General features: G+C 41.7%; 1 long non-coding RNA gene across 2 annotated transcripts in view; it reads left to right on the top strand.

Moving 5' to 3' along the window:
* Positions 1–15857, top strand: part of LOC123619263 (uncharacterized) — a 43524-nt gene extending 27667 nt beyond the window's left edge. The window contains exons 7-8 of one of the 2 annotated variants that reach the window (XR_012511135.1): positions 12425–12630; positions 12960–15857. This is a non-coding gene — a long non-coding RNA (uncharacterized LOC123619263). Of the gene's footprint in view, positions 1–12424 lie in introns of both variants that reach the window. The other variant, XR_006727816.2, reaches the window with a different exon arrangement.
* The last annotated feature ends 8232 nt before the right edge of the window (positions 15858–24089 follow it).

Raw genomic sequence — 24089 nt, forward strand, 5'->3', positions numbered from 1 at the left:
GCAGTAGTCAGACTGGAGTTTAAATCCGGGATCTGGCATTTAATTACGGGGTGGCCCTGGGCAAGTTAGTTACTTAATCCTTCATGCTTCAATTTCCTCATCAATAAAAATGCAGGTCATAAGAATTACTTGACTTAAGGATTTAGCAAGTTATGTCTAATAATACCTAGTAGTGGCTGGCATGCAGTAAGTACTTAATAAGTAATAGTGAGGGTTTGGAGGGCCATTCCTGAGATTAAAAAAAAAAGCTCCCAGACTTTATTTCCTATATAATGATATTTTTGTTGGTGTCTAATTTATTTTATTCTTTTTTACAACAAAAATACCTTTGCTAACTTACCACCACTTCCCCTCTTCTTTCCTGTGCCCATCTATGCAGACCAGACAGTTTAAGTTCACATGTGATTTAAGAAGAGACTTCCAGCCATAGGCATCTCCCCTGCCACCCCGTCCTCCACCCACCGCTACTGCTCCAAATTAGAACCACACCAAAGAAACTCTCCTTTGGTTTTCACCTCCACACCTATCCAGACCCACATGCAAGCTGAAGCTATTTTGCTCTCAATGTGGTACAGACACATAAACTCTGAAGAGAGCACTGAGACATATATATTTTTAATGAAAGAGTATTTCATTGTCACGGACATGAAGGAAAAGATGACCAACTTCAGATTTCTCTTTAATGACTTTCTAAGTGACAGCTGCTCCTTCTGATGGTCAACACTGCAGCTGTGGCCCCGGCACCATTGTGCTATTAGCCTATGGCAAAATAAAAATCCCAATTAAAATGCAAACTTTTGAAAGTGTCAGTAGGCAGAAAAGCCACTTAGAAGAAAAAAAAAATCAGCAAGAATGCTTTTAAGAGTAGGGTTCAATGTTGTGTCTTTAGCAGCTTTCTCCCCATAAAGCTTTTGATAACAGAACCTTGAACCAAAAAAACCATGATGTTAAAGTAAAACTTGCTCGACACGGAAGCAAACAGTTTGAGAGCTTTTTTTTCTTTTTTTTTTTTTTACATCTATGCCATCATCTAAAATATTACAAGCAGTCCCACAGGGAAGCAGTGAGAGTCGTGGTTGTAACACTGAGGCTAGGTGTATCCATTCTTCTTTCACTCAACAAGTGCTTTCGAGCACCTGCTCTCTGCAAAGCTGTAAGAGAGGTCCTGCTGTGCACAGATAAAGAAAATGGTCACGGTTCTTGCCTGCACGAGCTTAGAACTGCAGAGTCAGAGAATAAATCATCAGCAAACAAGTAAAATGCAATGACATACCCAGGTCTACGTATGCATGCACTTAGACACGTACAATGACAAATGCCACCAAGGAGACAAGTTGGTGAGACCGTGACTGTCTGGGCAACATCCTGAGATCAGGTGTTCCAAGGAGGCCTCTCTGAGGAGGGGCAGGACTGCAAAATGAGGGGTCAGCCTTGGGGAGATTCGGGGAACAGAGCTCTAGGTAGAGGGAAAACCAAGAGCTAAGGCTTTGAGGCGGAACAGACTCGGTGTGCAAACAGACAGCAAAGAAGGGGACGGGGCATTCTGACAGATCTGACTGCAAGTCTTGGCTTGGCTGTGTGTTATCTGAGCAATCTGTTTTGGGGAAGTGAATTTTATGGATAGCGTGTGAACTAGAGTCAGCCTAACAGGGTTCACTTGGCGTCACCACTTACCAGATGTGTATCCTTTAACTCATTACTTAGCCATTCTGTTCTTCAATTTCCTTCTCTATAAATGGGGACAATAGTACCTACTTGAGTGGGTTGTTGTGAAGATTACATAGGATTAAGTGTAAACATGTAGAGTAGGACTTGTCATGTAGAAAGCATGTAATAAGTGTTAAGTATTCCTCATCTTATTATTATTCCTTATATTGTTATTAGTATTAATTACTAAATCTCTCTGACCCTCAGAGGGTTGCAGTTTCCCCACTATTTGGAAGTGTATTTCACAGAGTCCCTGGGAAACCTTCCATAGACTGAAATACTGTAAAGCGAAGAAGCGATTACCTTAGGACACATCTCGAAAGGATACACAAAACAAGTGCAGGCAAAGCGCAGGTGCTCATGGGTGCAGCTCAGAGCCGTGCGGCTTGACGGTGAGACGCTGAGGGTCCTTCCTGGGGGAGGAGCTTGGGGCGCCGTTCCCGCTACTCAGGGCGCGTGCTGCCTGTATCCCGGCTCGACGCAAACCCGACGCTGAACACTATTTTCGTTTTTTTCTCCTGTTTTCATAAAAGCAAAAATCCTCTTCAGAATCAGTTGGTGAAAGCAGGTACCAATGTAGGCCTTCCATAGAAGTGAAGTGGCTTAAAGCAAACTTTCACAATCAGGGGGGTACCTGTCATACTAAAAATGAACCCCACCTTGCAGTGTTCCATGGAAGACTGTGTGTGATGCTGTGTGTACAATTCTTAGCACACATTGCTCAGCACATATCACTCAATGCTCTGGTAGCTTTCATACTGTTGTTTTTTTTAAATTAATAGTAGCATTGGTTATAAGTTAAAACTAGTATCAAATCTATGTTTTCTAAATTGAACTCAAAATATTCTTAGGGTATCGAAATGTTTTTAGAACTGAGCTTTAGCCAACATCTGATTTGAATCCATTTTCTATACATAAAAAAGCGTGTTTGTTTCACTCCAGTTTGTATGTCCATCCTCACTTGTCTCCCGTAAATGCTCTTGACCACTCAGGAACCTCGATGCACAGCTAAGTGTGCCTACCGGTGTCCGTCGTGTTGCCTTATTAATTCTCTTTCCTCTTGGCCTCGGCAGGGGACAGAGAGAACACAGAGTTACGTATTGCCCATCTCCAAACGTCCCACGATCTCCATCTCATCAATGTGTGCCACACATGAGGGAGAGAAGGGGTCATGGGTGCAGGGCAAGGAGCTGGAGTTTTTACCACCATCGGCCACCCATCTGGCCATTTGTGTAGAACATTTAGTGAGGTATGGAAGGTTCTGGAAATAATTTCAAACAAAGGGAGGAAGGGAGGGAAGAAAAAAGGAATCCAAGGTGAAGGCAGTAGGCGTAGACACACTGTGCTCAATCAGAACCAGGCTCAGAGAGAGCTGTGGAAATTGTCAGAGCACAAGACCTCTCATGTGTACATTAAACGGAAACCAGTCCACAGACCAAACGACAGCCGTGTGGCACATCTGACGGAAATACAGTGCCCTCCATCCTTGAGCTGTCATTCTATTCCTGTTTGATTCCATTTTCACGTGAGTCTGTTTGTCAGCAACCTTAAGGCTTGGTCTCTGCAATGCAAAAACCAAGATAAATACTTATATATGAGTATTTGTCCATGTGTATGCACAGATTCTATTTAAGTCAATTTAATTGAAATTCCTCTTTTGCACTGTGATAGACGTAGTTAACAGTTGACCAAACAGGAATTTTCCCTTTTCTCAACTGTTTTGCTTTGACATCAATGCTCTGCATGTATTTGATAAAAGAAGGAACTGAGGCCCCTCTGGAATGACATGAGGAGGCACAGAAGTCAGGGTTGGGCTGTGGATTTTTAAGCAGTGGATTCCCTATGGCTGAAATGCTCGCATATGTTTCAGGATTTGTGGCTTTTCAGGATTAACGTTATTTGAAAATATATTTCTAGGATGCTTTAATGAAACTCTACAAGTCCCTGATTCTAAGACACACTTACTGGTTATTTCTTTCCTTTTAAATAAAGCAAGTGGATACTTACAATTTCTTTCCTGAGGACTCATACATTAACTCTCTCATCAGTGTCATGAAAGGAGCTCTGGAACTGAAGTCAGAAAACCCCAACTTCAGCTGACTATCCCTACTGACCTTGGACAAGTTGCTTAAACACTCGAAATGTTTGTCTCACTATATACAGTCGGAGAGTTGAGCTACATGATCTCCAAGTTTACTTCCATCCTTGAAGATTTAAGCCTTCCATTGTAATCAATTCTATGTGTTCTCTCAGTTATTATGGCCTGAATTTTGATGATGTACGTATTTCTAGGTCTTGAATAGAGGTTAACTCTTGTGAATTGAGGGGTTCTGTGAATGCAGTTCTTTTTGTAATGAACATCGTTGTCACATCAAGTGTGAGTCAGACCCAAACCTCAACTTTTCACTAACTACTGCTGACTGCTTTCAGTCCGTGTGTGTGTGTGTGTGAGTGCATGGCACACCTGTGTTCAGCACATCCTAACTGAGAATGTGATCATTTCAGGGTACGATTCCCTTAAAGGGGTTCTAGGGCAGGGGTTATGAACCTCCACCACCTCCTGTCACTATGACTGTACTTGGGGAGATGTCTTTAGGTTACAAATTGTCAAAAGAAAAAAATAGGAAACAGTTCAGTGTCTTTTTTTCCTTTTTCTTCTAACTACCCCACCGAATTTAAGTTCTCTCTTTGTAATTTGAAGTGAAAAGTACGTGGAGAAGGAGACTCAGACCCTCTCTTATACTAAAGCATTGCGTTTATACCACGAAGATTTTCACATTTTCTCCACTTAAGGATGACATGTGCATACTGAAGCTGTTTTCCTTCTGTTTTTTAACCCTCTTTCTGCTGGCGCGGGAGGTCAGGATTTAATAAGTGTGCCATCAAGTTCATTTAGTAAGAAATGTGGAGAATTGGCAACAGCTGAACAATATTCTTTATCAGCGTGCCGGGGAAGGAGAGGCTGTCTGCCGAGCATTCTTTTCATACTTGGTGGCTCTAAAAGTAGCCAGTTAATTAGATTCCATGGTTACTGCTATTGTAATATCTGCTTATTTGAAGTGCAAAGATAATCATCAATTGTACACTCTTGACTACGCTATTAATGGCTCTAATACCCACACTGTGTTTACACTTTGCATGGTAACGAACGCTTAGCTATTGTGGTTTTTAACATGTAGTAATTCAGTGATTTCTGTCTCTACGTAATGCCCTTGCCATTTCGTCCTGCAGTATTAAGTGTTGTTTTTCCTGCGAGTCTTGAAATGTGGGGCATTATGTATGAGTTATGCTAATTTGTTAGGGCAATGAATACATTAATTTCATTAGTAAATGGCCTCAAAGCAATAATTACCAGTGTAGGTGTGTCAGAAGCGATCATGTTCAGTTTTGCCAGTTAATTATTAAGATTTTGTTCTGAGGGGCCCAGATTTGACATCCAGCTTTAATTTAGCCATAAATAAAACCCTGAAACTGTAGGGATGAAGAAATGAAGCCAAGAATATGTTTTATACTTACGTACTTCCACTTTTTGTCCAATTGTGACTGCCAATTAAATGCCAAAATAATTAGTGTCAGAGATATAAAGTTTTAGTATACCTCCCCCCACCGAAAAGCACTTTTTGTTAAAAATAGCAATTGTATCTTCTTGATATCCTTCTTTGCCTTTCATAGCTGGGTTTTAAATTATCCACAAAACAGTATGTAACTTGCTCAGAAGAACTCCATTTAAAATTGTTGTCTGCAGCTCCTCTTTAAAGCTAAAGTCACTGTATTTTTTTTAAATAAATGGAATTTTCCTCTAATGGATTAATTGGCTCCCCGAGCTTGCTATATGGTTATACCACTTAAAGCCATTTGCTGCTAAGCAGTAATGGTAGAACTTATATTCCAGTATTAATTTCCACAAAAATGTGACATTCTTTTTATAATCATACACCTGTTGGAACCATTTATTGCATCTCCGTTTGCTAAAACGATGTGTGAAGGTCATTTAAAACTAAGCCATCACTCGGGCTGTTTATGGACTCTTGGAATGCTAACCCGTTCTCAGAGTCCTGGTGTTCTACTCTAATGGGAAAATAATACTCTCCAAAATTTTTGGAGGAAGGGAATACTGTGGAGTTTGAGAAGCAGATGACACATATGTGTAAAGAAAGGACATGTGAGCCGTAACAGAGAAAAGGACAAATCAAACACGGGATAAGAGGAAGGAAGAGGAAGCCATCGCAGAAGCCAATGCAGGGAAGAGAGCTTACTGCTAGCAGGGTGTAATAAGCCAAAAAAGCTTGGGTCGCTTCTGCAAGTGACTGTTGTCGAGGCAAATACAGACAATAACCCTAAACAGAGTAGTTGCCGTGATGAGGATGGAGCCGGCCAGCTAGGAGGTTGATTCTCTTCCCGATTCTTCCAGTCTCCTAGGGAAACAGCTGATGGTTCATTTCTCCTGTCCAACTGTCCGTACGGTGACTCTGCCATTGCAGCCTCTAGCTTCTACTTGCCTTTAGCTTTGGCTGCATAACAATTAAAAAATATTTAATGATGTTTCTAGACTTCAGTCAGACCCTTGAAATCTGAACCTGGGATGCCATGTGCAACAAACCATCCTACTCTCAGGATTTAGAAGACCAAAGCAAGGTTTCATTTACCTGGATGGACGACCAACATTGAATGCTATTATTGGTTTTCACAGATCACAGCAGTTTGGACAAAGATTATACAGTCAGTTTAGTGATGGTGATCCTCAGTGTTAAGGGTTGTTTTAAAAAGATCTTTTCCCTCCCCCTTAAATTAACACAGGAGTTCAGACATCAGAATTGATTCTGATTTAGACTCAAAGTCTAGAAATCATGTAAAGATACTCGATTAATATGAATTTACTTAGACTGGGATCACTGGTAGGAATTTTGACCTCTTTAACTGTTGCTCACATTTGAAACATATTTACAGGCAGGAATGGCTGTTTTGTGAAATCTCCACAGACAAAGTTAGAGCTCAAGGAACACTCTTCTGATTGAAGACATTAAGTTAAGATGTAAGGCTTTACTTTCCTATTTAGGGGACAGGTTGGGGCATTCAATTTGAGTCACAGAGTAAAGATGAAGAACCGGGGCCTCTGCATTGCCCAGTGCCAGAGCTGCCGCATTCACATCATATTCTGAATGAAAGCCAACACCAGGAATTGTGCAGTGCACATCCTATGCACCCATATATGGCAACCCTATTAAAGATTCAGGTTTAAGAGTGAGGAAGATCTGGATTTGCCAAGGCTCTGCCATTTACTCCCTGCATTACCATGAACAAATCACACAACCTTCCTGAGCCAGTCTTCTCCTCTGTAAAATGGCAATAATAAAGTATTACCTGCTTCATAAAGGTGTCATGAAGCTTAAATGAACTTATACGTGTCTGCAAGCCTGTCACATGGCAAGAACCCAATACTAATTTTCATTATTATTTCCATTAGCAGTGGTATCATTTTTAGTAAGTGATAGTATCTGAGGACCATAAAAGCTGAAGTCCAAACGTGAAGGCACACCCTCTCTAATCCAGCTCCGGATGACAGATCGATACAAGGGCCACTGCTGATCTTAACACAGCTGCAGATTGTCAGATGCAGGGGTCTGTTCAGCTTAATGGCCTGCTGGAGAGATTTGAAATAGTCACCTAGCTCCCTAAATATCTTTCAGTTGTTTGCCAATGTTCTTTTGCTTTCATTTTCTCTCTCTCTCTCTTTTTTTTTTTCCTTTTCCTTCCATCTTCCACCACTCTCCCTGCTCCCTCGGTTACAGCCACATTTGCCAAATCAGTCACAGTCCTGCAGTGCCCCTATTTGTCCCTATGTCCTCAACGCACATGTGAGCACTTAGTCCTGACCTGTGCTGGAAACCCTACACTGTGAAGATGGAGCCAGCTGATTTTAAGAAGAAATACCCAAAAGGGATTAAACTCTAAATATTATTCCCTGAAAACTCTTTCTTCTAGCATGTCGCAAGGTACTTGCAACTGTTACTACAAATTTTAAGTGCTGTAATGTACCATCAGTTGTGCTAAGTCTCTACATAATTTTATTATTTAATAATCACTGACTTATAACTATAAATATTATTGTTCCTTTAGGGCTGATAAAACCGAGATTTGGAGAGAGTTTGAGTTGCTTGCCCACATATAGCTGGTTAAGTACTGAAATATTTACTTAAGCCCAGATATGACTCCAAAGCCCATTCTCTTAACCACTACCTTTTACTCCTTTTCCACTACGTTTATAGATTCTTCAGGTTTGAGTCAAATGCTTCATCCAACATCATTTAAACGTAAACCCTGGCCCTTGGCATAGATAGAATTTGACCACCAGGCGTAACCTTTTTCACATTATTTCTCAGAATATTGACCCTGGTCCTCCTTTTTCTTCTTTTTTTAACCCCCCCACCTTTTTTTTTTCTCTGCGTGTAAGCATAGCATTAATGTGGAAAACGAATCTCCAAGCTAATGGTACAAAGATGGTGGGGTGATCCACACGGTTGGGAGACACGCTTATCTGCTGCACATTCTTTTTGTCATCTGGGGTTTATCTTCTAATACTAGCAGGCTCTGTTTTTAAGCACCGAGGAAATAGGATGATGCTAGCGGGTAGATCCCAGAAGATACCAAAAGATCCATTCAGTTAATATCGTTGTACTAAAGACAGATGCTTTCCGGCAGCTACCTCCTTTCAGGGAGTTCGGTGGCTGCCAATACGTGGGCTCCGGGCCCCTGGGAGACAGCAGAGTTAATGGCAGAGGTGAGGGATGCTGAAACCACAGGTTATCTCAAGTAGTAGTATATTTCACACAGACACATTTATTATGTTTCAGTGTATCTTCAAAGGTCTAGAAAGGCGACTGGGACTAATAACACAAATTTTAAAACACATATGTGGAGAATCATGAGACTTCGTAACAAAATTAAATGGTTTTCCCAAAAGAAAAGATGGAAAACCATTTAACACCATATTCTAGCCTCAAGAAGTTTTAAACTTATGCAGAACAGAAATACAGGTATCAAAGGGTATGCTATCTCTCTTTAGTGAAAGAATGTGCACATTGATTCCTCAAAGCCCTGAAACAAATGGTAGACCTCTACAGCTTTGTGTAGGAGGACTAGGTCGGGTCTGTAGGAAAATGAAAAACAAGGAAGGAGAGTAGGTGGTTTTTAACATTCATCCTGCAATTTCTGCTGATGCCACTGCCCTGCTACGTCAGCTACCTTGAATTTAGTGAAGGGAAAGATAAGAGAGCCCCAGAATCAAACCAAGTCACATGAAAAGGAAGGTGCAACCGAAGTTGTCGTCTTCATGCTTTACCAGCACGTGCTCTCTTAGCAGCTGCTTGCTGTCTGTGGTGCCTTAGGCAATGCCCTTCAAAGGGCAGAGCTAGAGAGAGCCGGACCCAGGGACTGAGGGTCCAGTGGGCATCTCTTGCCTATTAGACCCTGGAAACACAGCTTGGTTTCAGAAGAGAAACCCCTAGTGCCTTGCACAGACAAACCACTTTATCTCAGATTTGTCTGCCTCCCAATATCCTCTTTCTCTGGCGTCTCCCAGGTGACTGTCTTCTGCCATCATTTTTGAAAACGATCCCAACCCCTGAAGCATCAGACATGGCTGGGCAGCCAAGGCCTGCCTAAGCACATACCATCTCCCAGATTCCAGGAGGAGAGCCGTCTGTCCTACCAGGATTGCCACATTCCCTTCACAGAGATCTCCAAGCTGTTGTGGCCTGCCGATCTCTGCCATGTGGGAACCTGCCCCCTGGGGAGGCAGCAGGGTTGTCTTTCTGGCCATCCACACACCACAGTTGGGCAATGTTTTGCTCATGGGGCTAGAAGATGAATCTAGAACTTGTTCAACAGTTTGTCTCTCTGCTCAGTCACTTGGATCTAGGTGAAATCTGAGCTTCCGAATTTTAAATTAATATTTATGGCACAATGTAATACACACTTAGTGATGTAAAGAAGCTGATTGAAAGATGTGGTTTGCACATAAGCCCACCAGAAACTCATTTACTAACAGAATCCAACCCTAAGTAAAACAAACAGCTTTGCTCTCTACTGGCATTTTATAACCACCTTCAGGGAAAGGTGGAGAGGGGAATTGGGTTTCCATGTGGATTTAATTCAAGAGCTTCCCGAGAAAGTGCTTGAAGGCAATGCGGTAGTGAGCCAACTTTCTTCTGTTAAGTCACAAAAAAATAGATTGTACCAAATAGAGGGATCACGCACAGCTGCAAAGAGGAAATTTAGAATTATCATCATACCAGTATCAGAAGGTCCTTTATGTTTATGGCTTCATAAAAGTTCACAGTTAGAGTATTTGCTGCCAACTAATAAAAAAGTAATGAAAAATTTTGCAGATTTCTGTGTGGAGACAGCAGTTGCCCAATCCCCAAATCCTGATGCATTCGTATATTCAAAATATTTAAAAGGCAAAAAAACACCCAAGGATTTATTTGTGATCCCTTGAAAGGCATGCGTCTTCACCTCATTAAGAGATGAGAAACATCCCTCTTGCTGGGGTGCACATCAGTACGTGTTTGAAGATAAATTCTGATTCCTTTATTGCCCAAACATTCAAAAAAACTATAATTAAGCAATGCCCCTCCAGGGTGGATGCTGAGAGGTAAAAATGAAGGCCCTGTCCCTTCAACGTCCCTTGACGTGTGTCATTACCCAGGGACCCCCTGGTTTCCGTGTCTTTTTGTGATTATAAAGGAGCTCTCTTTTACATTTATTTTTCTAATGAATTCTAACAAGAGGGCTTTTGTATTTATTGTACTAAACACATCCATCCATTTGTGGAAAAAATATTCCCTATTGGAAAGGTAAAAGGAAGCTAAATCAAAAGTGCTCGAAAATATTTTTTCTGCTATTTTTGGTGCTGAGTTTTTTCCCCCCAGTGTATTTTTAATACGAAAGTGCAGACACCTTCTGTGTATTTCATAAGTTTCTCCGCGTCTCCGTTCCTGTTCACATCAGTCTCTCAGCCCTGCGCCATCCGCTGGCCGGGTCTGTCGGCTAAGCTGCAGCCTCGAACAGATTGCCCTTAGCCTTTCCTTTTCATTAGAGAGCACAAAGCAGGAGGCGGTGGGGGAGGAAGGAATTAAAACTGGAGGTGTTTCGAGTGTCTGTACTATATTATGCCACTATATGAAAAAGTCATATAGTTGAAAATGAAAGGTGAAGTCTGGTGCTTGTGATCGGGCATTAAAATTCATTGCTGTGCGCAGCTCATAAAAATCTGTATATAAATGTTGCTGTTACTATTTATGAATAATAATTGTATGATAATGCTTCCTCTTTAGTTAATTATTTGTGTGGAGGCCTAAGTACCGTTAGCTATTATTATTATTTATAAAATCTGGCCATTTATTGAGTGCTATGTGCCAGTCTCAACATCCTTTACATATATTATCTCAGTTAATCTTCCCAATAACGAAAATATATACATACACATGAGTTAGGGTTGGGGACGTCCCCTGAGTCATAGAGCTGGTGAGTAATGAGGAGAGTCCCGTCCAGGTCAGTCAGATCGAGAGCCCGATATCTGAAAACAGCTCACTCTATAAATCATCGCCATCCCAAGACCCACGTTAAATAAGTAACGAAAGGGGAGCCTTTTCCAGCTGAAGAAATCAAGACTGAAAGAAAACAATTAACTTATAAATGTCACATAGTTATCCAGCAATGGACCAGGGAAAAGAAAGCAGATGTTTCTGAACACAGCTCACTGCCTTGCCGGCACAACCACGCCGTCTGAACTCTTCCTGATGAGACTTTTCTGGGGAGTGGCTGTTAACATTGGAAAGCTTCAACGATCGTGATGGAAGCCTAGATTAGCACCAATTGCATTTTTTTATTAACAAAAATAGAAGCTTACCCATGAGAGCCACTGCCTGGGAGGTATGAAAGAAATACCCAGACAGAGGATCAAAATAAAACAAAGTCAATTTAAAAGCCCTCCTCTTGCCGTAAATTCAGTGTGCTGGAGGCCAGATCAGACCCCCGTGTGCAGACGAAGCAGAGTGCACCTCTTGTTTGACACAGATGTTTTTCTCTCCTTTGACAACTACTTTTTTTTGGGGGGTGGGGGGGTAAGAGGATTCTATTGCATATAAAATGGAAATGCTACCAGGTTGGAGTTTTGGCAAATTTTCAGTGCTTTTGTACATTCTTTTTTCAGGGAGCATGTGAATCAAGTAGAAACAGAACCAACCACACACACACACACACACACACACACTCCCAAAACAGATGAAACATAAAAAGCTCTCTTGAGCACCCCTCCTGGTCCCCACCCCGCTGTCTGCATCCTGTCCTGCGGAGACAGATTTCAGGAGCGCAAACCACCCAAGTACCCTTGGACCGGCCCATTGTTCTGATGTTGCAAGCATGTCATTTTTCACCCACGCACAGTTGCCAAGCACCAGCAAGATGCCCTGGTACAAAACCCACACCCACACCCAGCTCTGTCTGCAGCCGCCCTGTGTGTCCCCTCGGTCCCGGCCTTTCCATCATCCCGCGTGGAACTGCCTGGAGCTGTTTGTTGAACTGCTTCGTGTTACTCCTTGACTGAGAGAGAGACAAATGTTCCATATTATCTTTAATTTCCATAAAATTGTTTTAATCTTTGCTTTATAATAAATGTATAACGGTGCCCTCAGGGGATCTCTGTTTTGTATTTTAGGTGTCTCCAGTGGAGTTATGTGCAAGATGGAACTGCTCAGCGCTTGCCTTTCACCCAAAGGACTCAAAAGATAACTTTGAAACAAAAGATTCCTCTGGGAACCATCCACAAGCATAAAATGGAGAATTTCCTTTCCCCCCCGAATATGACTCCATTCAGCCTCCCCATCCTGGGGACATGGTTATTAGCCAAACCAGATCAGGAACGTGAGCAGTGGGGAACGAAAGATAGTTGCCCTCTTTCTGACTGTCCCAGCTTTTGGTTTGATCTTTGTGTGTGTGTGTGTGTGTGTGTGTGTGTGTGTGTGTTTGTGCATGTATACATCATTATAAATATAAAATATATAAACATCATCGTAAAATGTAACTAATTAGCTAAACTGAAAGCCTTCCCCAGTGTGTCCATTTTAAAATTTTTTAGCTCCAATGGTTCTTTAATAGACCAGCTTGATGAGAAAGGAGAAGGGGAGGGGGCGGGAATGGGGGCCGTCCCATGAATACATTTTTGACATTTTGTTTATTATCATTTTATCTAGGCTAGTGGTAAATGGATGGACTTGTCAGCAGAAATCTCTCGGTGAAGTAAATAAAGAATCTTAATAGGCAAGGAGACTAGAACTAACGGCAAATTGCTCACAAGGATCTAATTTATTGGTTTCTTTTTCACTGGGATTCTGTTCTGGATTCTGGCTTTGCCAGAAGAAACAGCTGAAGGATGACATGAGTCCATACGCCAAGAAAGAGCTCTATCTGGGAGAAAGCGGGGAAATGCAGAGATGCTCGGCGTGGCCTCCCCTCCAGCTTCTTCTGAAACTTCTCCGCCTTGTTACTGTCCCGGTGTCTCTCTGCAAAGCTAACACCTAGAAGGTCGCCTCTATTTTTATTTTCTGGTCTCTGTTAATAAGCCTAGGCTGCATTCATGAAAGGAAAATATTGAATGTGGCCACACCAGTTACAATATTATGGCTATTTGGGTTTAAGCATAATAAAGAGACCAACAAAGGCTTCTCAGTTATTAATATTTTTTCAGGTTAAAAGGCAGCAATAAATCATAAAAAGCGTTTCCAAGCAGTAGCACTTTTATAGAAAATTGCTTGCTATTTAAACAAAATATTTGCTCTTCATCTCAGAAAAATATGTGGATGCTTCTGAACAAGGAGCTCTTTTCCCTACTCTCGGCCTCCTCTAATTAGCCCCATCTTACTTGAAAAAAAAAATTTCTTTTTTGATTTGCTTGCCTGGATCACGGCAAAATGTGGGGCTCAAGTTTGCTTTGGCCAAATGGGCAGCCCCTTCGTTAGTAGCCTGTGTTTTTCTGTGGAGTGTAAGGCCCTGAATTTAAATATCTATCTTTCTGTGTCCATTCTTCTGAGAGGGCTGAAGGTCCGTGGGTAGCTCTTTTCTGGGCATGGATAAGACAGGGTAAACAGAGAGGGAGTTTGGAGCCCATAGACATGGGTAGGGATTTCTCTCCCCCCTCGTCAACAGAGCATCTCCTTCACTTAGGCACTTAGGAAGATCTGTCTCCCACAAGCTCCAAGCCCAGAGGCCTGCTCAGCCTGGGGCCCCTTATCTCCAAAAGTTGGCTTATTTACATCTTTGGCAGGAGCTGGGAAGAGAAGGTCACACAGACGTTAGGCTGTCTTTCTTCCGTCCTGGGTTAGACTTGCAGGTGAACAGAAAGCGGCGGACATCCTAGACTCCCGCCTGGTGCTCATTCAGCCTTCTCCAGTTCATCACAGTCTCTTATAGAAGCCAGCGAGTCTGACGGCCGACGCCTCAACATCCACGTGGCTCAGGATGGTTTATTGTGTATTCACTTACACTGGAAAGAAAACGTAATCATGAATCCCTGTTTACATATTTCCTCTGGCCAAAAATAACTGTGTCAGTGGCTGATGGGATCAGGACCATAGGTGAAAAACAAGCTAACCCACCTTCTTCTAGCCAGTCGCAGTGCTGATTTCATATTCTGAATCAGACATTTTTTTTCTCTCCCTCTTGAAAATAAGTTCCTAAAAAGAGTTCCTGGCATTCCAAGTAATGATTGTAAATCTACCAAGTTAATTTATGAACCAATAAAGTCCTGTCAAGTCTCCTTCTCATCTTCTCGAAAACAGGTCTGCAGAGAGGAGGAAAAAAAAAAAAAAGACCAACTAGTTACTAAGGAAATATATTCTTGCTTCTCACATATTCCTCTTAAGCCTTGCTTTGGAGTCAGCTTCTGCGCACGGAGGAATATGGAAATCCCTACAAATACAGAAGGCATTTGGGGTGATAATGGTCTACATTGTTAGATAGTGAGGCTTTAAGGAAATTAACAATAAATGCATCTTTATTATATTCAAACTGCCATCAGATTAAATTCAAAACTCTAAATGAAAAGCTGAGGCATTCGGTTCCTTGGGCACAGAACATAAACTCAAGGCTGTTACAAGGAGACAGTATTTAAGGTGCCCTCCGCCTTTTCTCCTTAGTAAACACCTTGTAAATTTGTCTGAAATTTCCAAATTTTCCACTAATTGAGTGAGGCTCCTTGCCTGTTCATTTGCGTTTTGGTGTGAAAATAAATCAAATCGTAACACACAAAAAGCTGCTCTCTCAAGCCACATTTCATAACGTGATTTCATCAGATGGTCTTAATTTTCTGCATGACATTATCTTTCCAGCTGACTAAGACTGGGCTGTGATATTTGCATACTCAAGACAGACCATGTAGCTTAACTATGTTTCTGCTTATGTGGGAATTTGGGACTTTTTTTTTTTTACTTTGAGGAATCAAACAAATAAACTTTCCAAAAATAAAAATACAAATATTTCCTCTACTCTTTGAGAGACTTCTTGCCTTAATGAAGGAAACATTCTGAGCTTTTTAGAATAGTGCTGTGGCATCCGAATCTGTTGTCTCAGTGTACGTGAGGTGTCCAGACTTCTTGGTCTTTGAAGTCCAGACCAATTAATCAAGGAGACTTGACGATTTCATTTGGCTAGTTTCCACATAATTGTAAAGGTGCAAAAAGAGGGAAGTGTTTTTATAGATGGAGAGATTTGATATTTTAAACCTTGGAATGCAGACAAAATTGATCATTAACCTTGGAGTTGGAATGCCTAGCTCTTGGCTTCCCTGCTTGTCAGCTGGGCAGGTCACCTAGCTCTGTGTCAGTGTCTCCTAATATACAGACTCCCTTTTCATCAAACACACATTTCTTGAATGCCTACAACATACAAGGTACTACAGACTTGAAAATAGCCATTAATTAGTCTAGAATTATAGAAGACTAAAATTGGAAGGGAATTTAAGTCCAGTCTGGAGATGAATGAAATGAGACCAAGTTGGGTCTATGACCCATTCGGGATACGACACAGTGGAAGTGGTGGGGAAGAACTGGAAGTCAGTTTTCCTGCTCTGAATTCCATTCTTTTCCTAACACTCATCTCCCATGCCTCTCTTACAATGTTCATAACAAGATAAGAAGACTGTGAAGATATTATCATTTCTTGGAGAAAAAGATAATCATCTCCTTCTTAATGTATTGAAGTTCAATCAATAAAAACTGTTCTTTTGTTTATTTGTTCGTTCCTTTGTTTGTTTGGTTGGTTGGCTCTCTATCTTTTTACCTTAGTGAAAAGACAGGCAGTGTACAGGACTGTTTCTGATAAGCATAAATCCTATCAGAGTCATGGCATAGTAGGTACGTAATAAGAATTGTGGTTACGGCACATTGAATTGAAAATGTTCTTTTCAAGGTCACCAGTGACTTCCATGTTTCCAAGTCCACTGATGCATTTTCCTTCCTCTCTCGTTAACATCTGACATAGTCGAGTACCCTCTCCTTGAAGGATATTCTTCAAGTGGCTGCCAGGACACCATTGGATGGAGCTTCTCTCTCACTGGCCCTGCCTTCTCCACCTCCTTTTCTAATCCTCTTCTCTTTCTTACCATTGACCATATAGTTCTACAAGCTCACCCCTCAGAGCTTATCCCTTCCTTCTACACTCACTCCCACTGGGAGCTCATCCGGTCAGCCCCACAGCCTTGAGCGCCATCTGCACACTGCCAGTATCCTAGTACGTATCTTCAGACCTAACCTCTCCTCTGATCTTTAGGTTATAAGTCAGCCTGCCTATACATTATCCCCACTTCGATGCTTAATACAAATTTGTATCAGTTAAGAATGCTTTCTTCTCTGAGTAATAGAAAGCTTGATGGGTGTGGGCTTAAATAGACAGATGCATTTATGTCACCCAGTCCAGGGCAGGTGCTAGTGCTCCTGGATGACATCAAAAACCTACTGTCCTTCTCTCATCATCCCACCATCTTTACAGTGCATATTTGACTTTGTCATCACAGACAGAGGCTGCAGCTGAAGGATCCTTTCTGGATTCCAGGAAGAAGGTGGAAAAATAAAAAAGTAAAGAGGACAACAGCCTTCTTCTCAGGAGGCTAGGTCTTGTTGTATCTTCTTTTTCTCCAGAGAGTTTAGCCAAGCACATCTACCTACCCCATCCTAGCCAGAGCTCTCTCACACAGAGGCTGGGAATTGGAGTATTTCATTTTTCAGTTTCTACTCCAAAGGGAATAAGAGAGAAAGGACTAAAAGTGTGTTGACTGAGCTAAGCGCATCATCTGCAGCAGCACTTGACTGTCAAGGTGTGCTCCACATTTAAGTGAGGAGCTCTGGATTTTCCTGCTCAGACTAAAAGCTTTGTCATCATCACTGACTTCTCTCCTCCCCTTATATCACTCACAAGTCAAACTCAGCAGCAAATCCTTGTAGATCTACCTTCAAAATATACCCGGACTCTGACCATTTCACATCATCTCCTCCATCCCGTCCCTAGCCCAAGCTTCATCTTCTTCTGCTTGAATGATTACAAAATCCTATCCTCCGACGTGGTCTCCCCGCATCCTTGCTTTCCTCCTACAGGTTATTCTTCACTCAGAGACCAAGTAATCCTTTTAAAATCTGTTGGTTCATGTCCCTTTTCACTCAGAACTGTCTCGTGACATCTACCTCACTCAATATCAAACTCCAGCTCTTCGCAAACAACCTGTGGCGACCACTGTGTGCTTGCCCCCACTCTCCTGGGACCTCCCTCTGCTGTGCCCACACTGGCCTCCTTCTGGTTCTTCCAGAATTCCACTGTGTCCTCCAGCTTTGGGCCTTTGCAGGGCACCCTCTGCCTGACTGCTACATGTCTGGAGGTCTCACTCCCCACTTCCTTTAGGTCCCAAACATGAGGTCAGATGTCATGTAATCGGAGATGCTTTCCCTGAACTCTACCTATAAAGTCACAGCCTCATCCAACTCCATCTCTTTTTGTCTCTCTACATTGCTTTCATTTTCTTTGGGAACACAAGGTCTATATTTGTGTGTGTGTGAGTTTGTCAGTTTCCTATTGCGTTGACCAGAAAGTACCAAGGACTTGAGTTCATTATTTGCCTGCACACAGCCCCTCAGTATGCACAAGCAAATGAACTCCTACAGGATGTCATGACAATGCTAAGTATCCGGTATGCATCATCTGGTTTAATCTTCACATCCCTGTGAGGCAGGTACCGTAGCATCCTCACTTTACAATTGATAAAACGGAGGTTCAGAGAAGCTTGCAAATTACCCCATATCTCACAGTTAATAAGTGGCGGAACCATGACTTGATCGCATATATATATCTGACTCCAAAGCCAATCTTTTAACCCCACCCTTCATTGCCTTTCAATACATATTGAAAGAATGATTGATATATTTACAGAAAAACAAAAGCTTAACTGAATTTTCCTTGTTCCCCAGAGCTTTACACAGTTTAATTCCATTTGCATTGGATACTCTTATTGTAGCCTTTTGTTTTCTCTGTTTTCTAATTTTTAGAAGGAGCATTTCACGAGCCTCAGAAGTCCTCTTATAGGAGGCTCTGGAATGAGCCCACCCCTCACCTCCCATGGAGGACTGGTCTTGCTAACGGAGAATAAAACAGCATTAGCACCATCTCATTGAATGCACTAGGGTAGAGGGAATGGAACATATTTGCAAGATTGCCTACTTATTTTCAAATTCTCATTTTGTAATTTAGCTGGTTGCTTGATATTTCACGTGAGAAACGTGAAGGGAATTGTGAGCAAGGTTGAAGAATCCACTCCTCAGGAAAGCTGAAGAATAGGGTTGATAAATTTTGCAAATTAGCATGGGATCTGGGCTTCAGAGAAATCAGGCTAGATTTATTTAACAAACGTTTATATTAAAATAGAAAGTCTTAATTCTACTGGACTTAGATACATATTTTCTGTGACAGTAACCGATGGAGAAAATTTGTGAAGGAATTTGGCATGCATGAATTAAATCTGTCTACCGCATGGGCTCGGAAAGTCGATCATCCAAACTGCTGTGTTGGTTTGTGTGCCTAAATGCACGCATGTACAGCATGTATTTTAAGTGGTGGTTTATCTGGGTCGGACAAACAGGGTTGCTCTTGGTCAGACATTCAATACTTTAAAACTTATTTAAAAAAAAAATCTGGTCTGACAAATATAAGTTCTCCCTACCAAAAAACCAGACTAGTGAGTGTGATTGGGTTGACCCCATTCTGGCATCTTAACAATATCTGAATTAATTTTTAACTCAATGCTTTAAAGAGGAAATGAAGAGGTCAGAGTTAGAAAGACCATGAAGAAGCTATAGATTTACAAACTCTTCTACTTAAATAGTTAAGTACATAGAACAGATCCCGTAGGAGAGAATGTATGTAGCTCCCAGGTGCCTCTGGCATTACCTAAACAGCTCCCAGGCTGTCATCTGGTTAACCCGTCAGCTGATGCAGACAGTTTAGCTACACAATTCTCACTGCTCAGCACAAGGGATTTCTGGAGCAATGAAATTATTCTACACGTGGTGGCTACATGTCATTATGCATTTGTCAAAACCCATAGAACGTACAACATCAAGAGTGAACCCTAATGTAAACTACGGACTCTGGTTGACAATCATGTGCCCATGTAGGTTCATCGATTGTACTAAATATGCCACACTGACAAGGGATGCTGAGGGTAGGGGAGTACATATGTGTGGGTGGGGAGGGCTATGTGTGAACTCTCTGTATTTTCTGCTCAATTCTGCTGTGAACCTGAAACTGCTCTAAAAAATAAAGTCTATTAATAAAAAATAAAATTAAATAAAACTCACTGCTCAGCCTCTGGTCCCTGACAGCACTGACTTGCTGACTCCTTACTCCTTCACAGTGGAAGGGCTGAGAGGCTGCTGTGAGCCAAAGTAGTTTATAAAAATATTAACCAAATTAAGACCCTCTGAAATACGGGTTATCATTATCTTCTGGCACATAGCAAGCACTCAGAAAATATTGAGGACATTGAAGCGCAGAGAGATTAGGTAGCTGTGCAAGATCATCAGCTGGGCGGTGGTGGAGTCTCACTGAAAGCCAGGTGGTCTGGCTGCAGAGACCTGGTTCATGACCTCAGCGTGATTCTATACCTGCAGACTGCAGAGAGCTCAGCCAATGACCCGGCAGCTGGCGCCTGCTACCTGGTCTCTAGAGTCTACAACGTCTGCTTCAGCCACATGGTGTTCATGAGTGCTGACCTACCGTCTAAAAGGAGGTTCTAGACTGGAGCCTAGAAACCTGGTTTCGAGTAACGACTCTGTCACTGACTAGAGGCATGACACCAGGCAAGTTATTACCTCCAGACGCGATGCTTCAGTTTCCCCATCTATAAAATGAGGGAGAGGGACACTAGATGATTTTAAGGTCCCTTGCACCTATAACATTTTATGAGTCAGCTTCCTCTATTATCTGTTCCTGTTTCTATCGCTTTTTAAAAGTTATAGTAATAAGGTTTTGAACCAATCCCTGCACTACAAAAGCAATAGACCATACTTTGCAGCGATATTGAAGTGACTGCCTGTGTCGCTGTCCATGACCACTTGCAGGGACTCAATGTCTCAAGTGGAAGACAAACATTAACCAACGATGCTCTAGTGCCATGAGAGGCCTAGCACAGCTTTCCCATCCCAGGAGGATTTGTACAAGAGGAAGCCACTTAAAGGGAAGCCACTTTAAATGGAGACCAAATTTTCATAGGCAATAATAAAAAAATACATTTTATTCTTTTTAAAAAATTATTTATTGACGTATACTCAGTTTACAATATTGTGTCGATTTCTGATGTACAGCATAATGTTTCAGTCATCCATATCCATACGTATATTCATTTTCATATTCTTTTTCATTATAGGTTACAACCAGATACTGAATATATTTCCCGGTGCTATACAGAAGAAACTTGTTGTTTATCTGTTTTATATAAAATACATTTTATTCTAATTCACATTGAAAAGGAATCTAAAATATATGAAAATAAGTGTACTATTTTATCTTATTTTTTAAATTTCTTGTTTTTGAGGAGGGGGTAATTAAGTTTATTTATTTATTTGTTTAATGGAGGTACTGGGGATTGAACCCGGGACCACATTCATGCTAAACACACAGTCTACCACTGAGCTGTACCCTCCCCCTGTATTTTATCTTATAATAAGTTTCATGCTGTTGCCGACATAAAACCAAAGTGCATGATTTATCAATGTGCAGCTTAACAACATTAAAGAATATAAAAAAAATACTCACAGCTTTGATTATATTTCCAGCTAGCTTTAATTTTTAAAACAAGCAAAGAATGAATCAAATGTTAACTCTTGAGATGATTATATTTCCAGCAAATTTTGTGATAGCCTGATTAGACAACTTTTATTTCAAAACTGACCCTCTAAGTGATCATAAAAAATAACATTTTATGCAATATTTGGGAACCTTCAGTTTTCCTAGACACCTTTATTAATCCTTAACTGCTAGTATCATTCCTATTTGAGGTTCCATTTACATTTTCTTCCATTTGTCTTCTTTAATTGCTAACTGATTTATTTTTACAAGATTCTTCTCTGTCATTGGTTTTGCTGGTCTTTCAGAAAGTTTTTCAACATCACCATCAGCCGCTTAATTTTTTTCAGGAGTTTCTGTTTCACTCCATGATATATTTGTTGTGTTTGCCTAATGTGGAACATTTAAAAGTCACTGAAATGTTGACCGGTAGAAACTCTGTCTTGTCTGGAAGGGAGAGACCGTGGATCACGCTTGGCAAAGATATTTGTATGAGAATTAAATGCAACTGCTCGGTACATTAGAGAATATTTTCATATTATGTCAAATTTTGCTTCCCTCTGCAATCTCATAACTGCAAGTACTCTGGCATGCATACTTGAATATCAAAGATCTCCAGTATAATACAGTAATTATGGCAACCGTACTTAATTAGATTTACAGACACACACATCTCATTGATCTGCTTTTACTTGAACACTTAACTATACTCTGACACATATTCACAAGGCTGGGTTCTCTTTAATCAAGTGAGTGATTATTTAGTTTAACGGCTAAATATCTTGTATATGTGCTTTTTTGGAATGACAGGAAAAATGAGTCTTAGATGCCCCATGTTGCAGAGTAAACTTCAGAAAGCTTCTCTGCCATTCACCACCAATTTAAAAATGTTGACATATTTTTCATTGCATATTTGAGTAGAGAGTATTTGTTTAAAATATAATTAAGGTTAATGACACTTTTTTGTCTTTCAGTCGACAGGTAGCCCTTCATCCTCTTAGCAACGATGTGAGTGCCAGATGTTGCCTGCTGCTCATTCACCACCCTTCTCCTGTTCTTTCATCCATACCCCAGGGAACTACATTTCCCAGGTTCTCTTGCCAGCTAGTTATGAGGTTGTTTCAGCCAATGGGAGGCGCTGGAATAACTGTGGAGCGTGGGAGGAGGAGGCGGGGGAGAAGTTGGGGTATTTCTCCCTCTGATGCCTTCTGAGGTGGCATCTCTGGCCTTGGCTGTATTTCCTCCGTTGCTCTAGCTCCAACCTGACAGACCTGCTCCTGGATTCCACTCCTGCTCAGGCAGCCCCTCTGTGGCTCCAGCCCCCACTGGTTCTCATCAGCCTTAGGTCTCGGAACATCAGCTTTTCTTGCTTCCTCCAGCTCTCAGGGTGAGCGTGGCTTCCCGCTGTTGATAATCTCTGTGCTGCCTCATTATCCCCTTTTCTGGCTTCTCAGCTCTTCTATCATCTGAATAACCAAGTCCTTGTGTTAAATTCTCTCAAAACACCTACAGTGGTTTGGGGTTTCTTGACTTAATCCCTGACTAGCACGATATATACACCATTAGCTACGAGTGAACTAATATATAACTTAGCTTAAGTCCTGGCTCAGAAGCACTTCATGAAAACTTCCCAACCAAGAGTGTTGTGCTGAATGCTTTGAATAGTTTGCATAGCTGCTCAGACGTACAAGGGTGATCCACAAACCTTCAGTGAAACGGGAATTACCTCTGGCGTGTATTGTGTGTGATGCCAACGTGTTTATTAAGGCCAAGAGCTGCTTCCTGATTGTCCCAGGAAATGTTATTACCTCTCCCTTTGTGCCATCTTTCCAAGCCTCTACGTCAGCTCCTCTTCCGTTGTGGTAGAGCAGCCACTCTCAGCCTTGGTACTACCGACATTTTGGGATGAATAATTGTTCGTTGGTGGGAGGAGGGACACTGCCTTGTGCCTTGCAGGATGTTTCGCAGCATCTTTGAACTCTCCCCACTAAATGCCGGTTTCCACCCCTGGCCCGCCTAGTTGTATTAGCCAGAAATCTCTCCAGACGTTACTAAGTGTCCCCTGGGGGGAGGGGAAAAGGCAAAGCCATCCCTCACTGAGGACCATTGCACTATAATCAATGGCTTACAACAGGATTTCTTGTCTAGATTATAAGCACCTTTGTGAAGAAATCATAAATTGAACATATTCTTAACTTGAATACAGTCACTCTAAACTTTACTCAAAACTTATTATAACAGCACTCAAAACTTATTTAACCAATGCACGCATAAGTTAATAATTTAAAGTATTAACAGTAATATGGATTGATTGCATCATGTTAGCTTTTCTCACAGAAGTTGTAAGGAAGATAAAATGTACACAATTATGTATATACTTAAGGTAAAAATTAGGAGCCTTAAGGGCGATTTTTATTAGTGTTCAAACTAAATCAGTTCCAGGAGAAATGGTATAATAATGAGCACGTTGTTCAGGTGATGAATGTTTTAGACTATATGCAAGATAGTCACAAAAATCATTCCGACAAGAGCCTCATAGCCACTGCTGTTGTACATACAGATTATCGTGACTGTAAAACAAGCAAACCAGGGCTCGGAGGGCGAAGTGACCGTGCCAAGCTCACACGTGGCAGAATGTGACAGCTAGGACTTGGGGAAGTCTTCTGCCTCCTACCCTCAGCCCCTTTAGGGAGCGCTCTTCTCACAATGCAGAGCTGCCTGGGTTTGGGTCCTCCTGAAGCTCTGTCCTTCCTGGGCTTGAAGGACACCCTGTCCTCTAGCTCTCCATCATCTTCTCAGCCTTTCCAGGCCCCGCCCTTTGCTGCCATCTCTGTCTGGGCCGCATACTGCCTGCGTCCCTTCTGTCTGCATGTGCTTCCTGTAGGGCATCCCGTTAGAGGGACCACTACATTCCCCACTCCCGAGCCCACAAACTCAAGAGCCAAATGCCTGGCTTCAAATCCTGGCTCCCCTGCTGCTTAGTTTGCTGCTTTAGAAATTAT

This window comes from Camelus bactrianus, chromosome 13 (assembly GCF_048773025.1).
Source record: "Camelus bactrianus isolate YW-2024 breed Bactrian camel chromosome 13, ASM4877302v1, whole genome shotgun sequence".
Lineage (NCBI taxonomy): Eukaryota > Metazoa > Chordata > Mammalia > Artiodactyla > Camelidae > Camelus > Camelus bactrianus.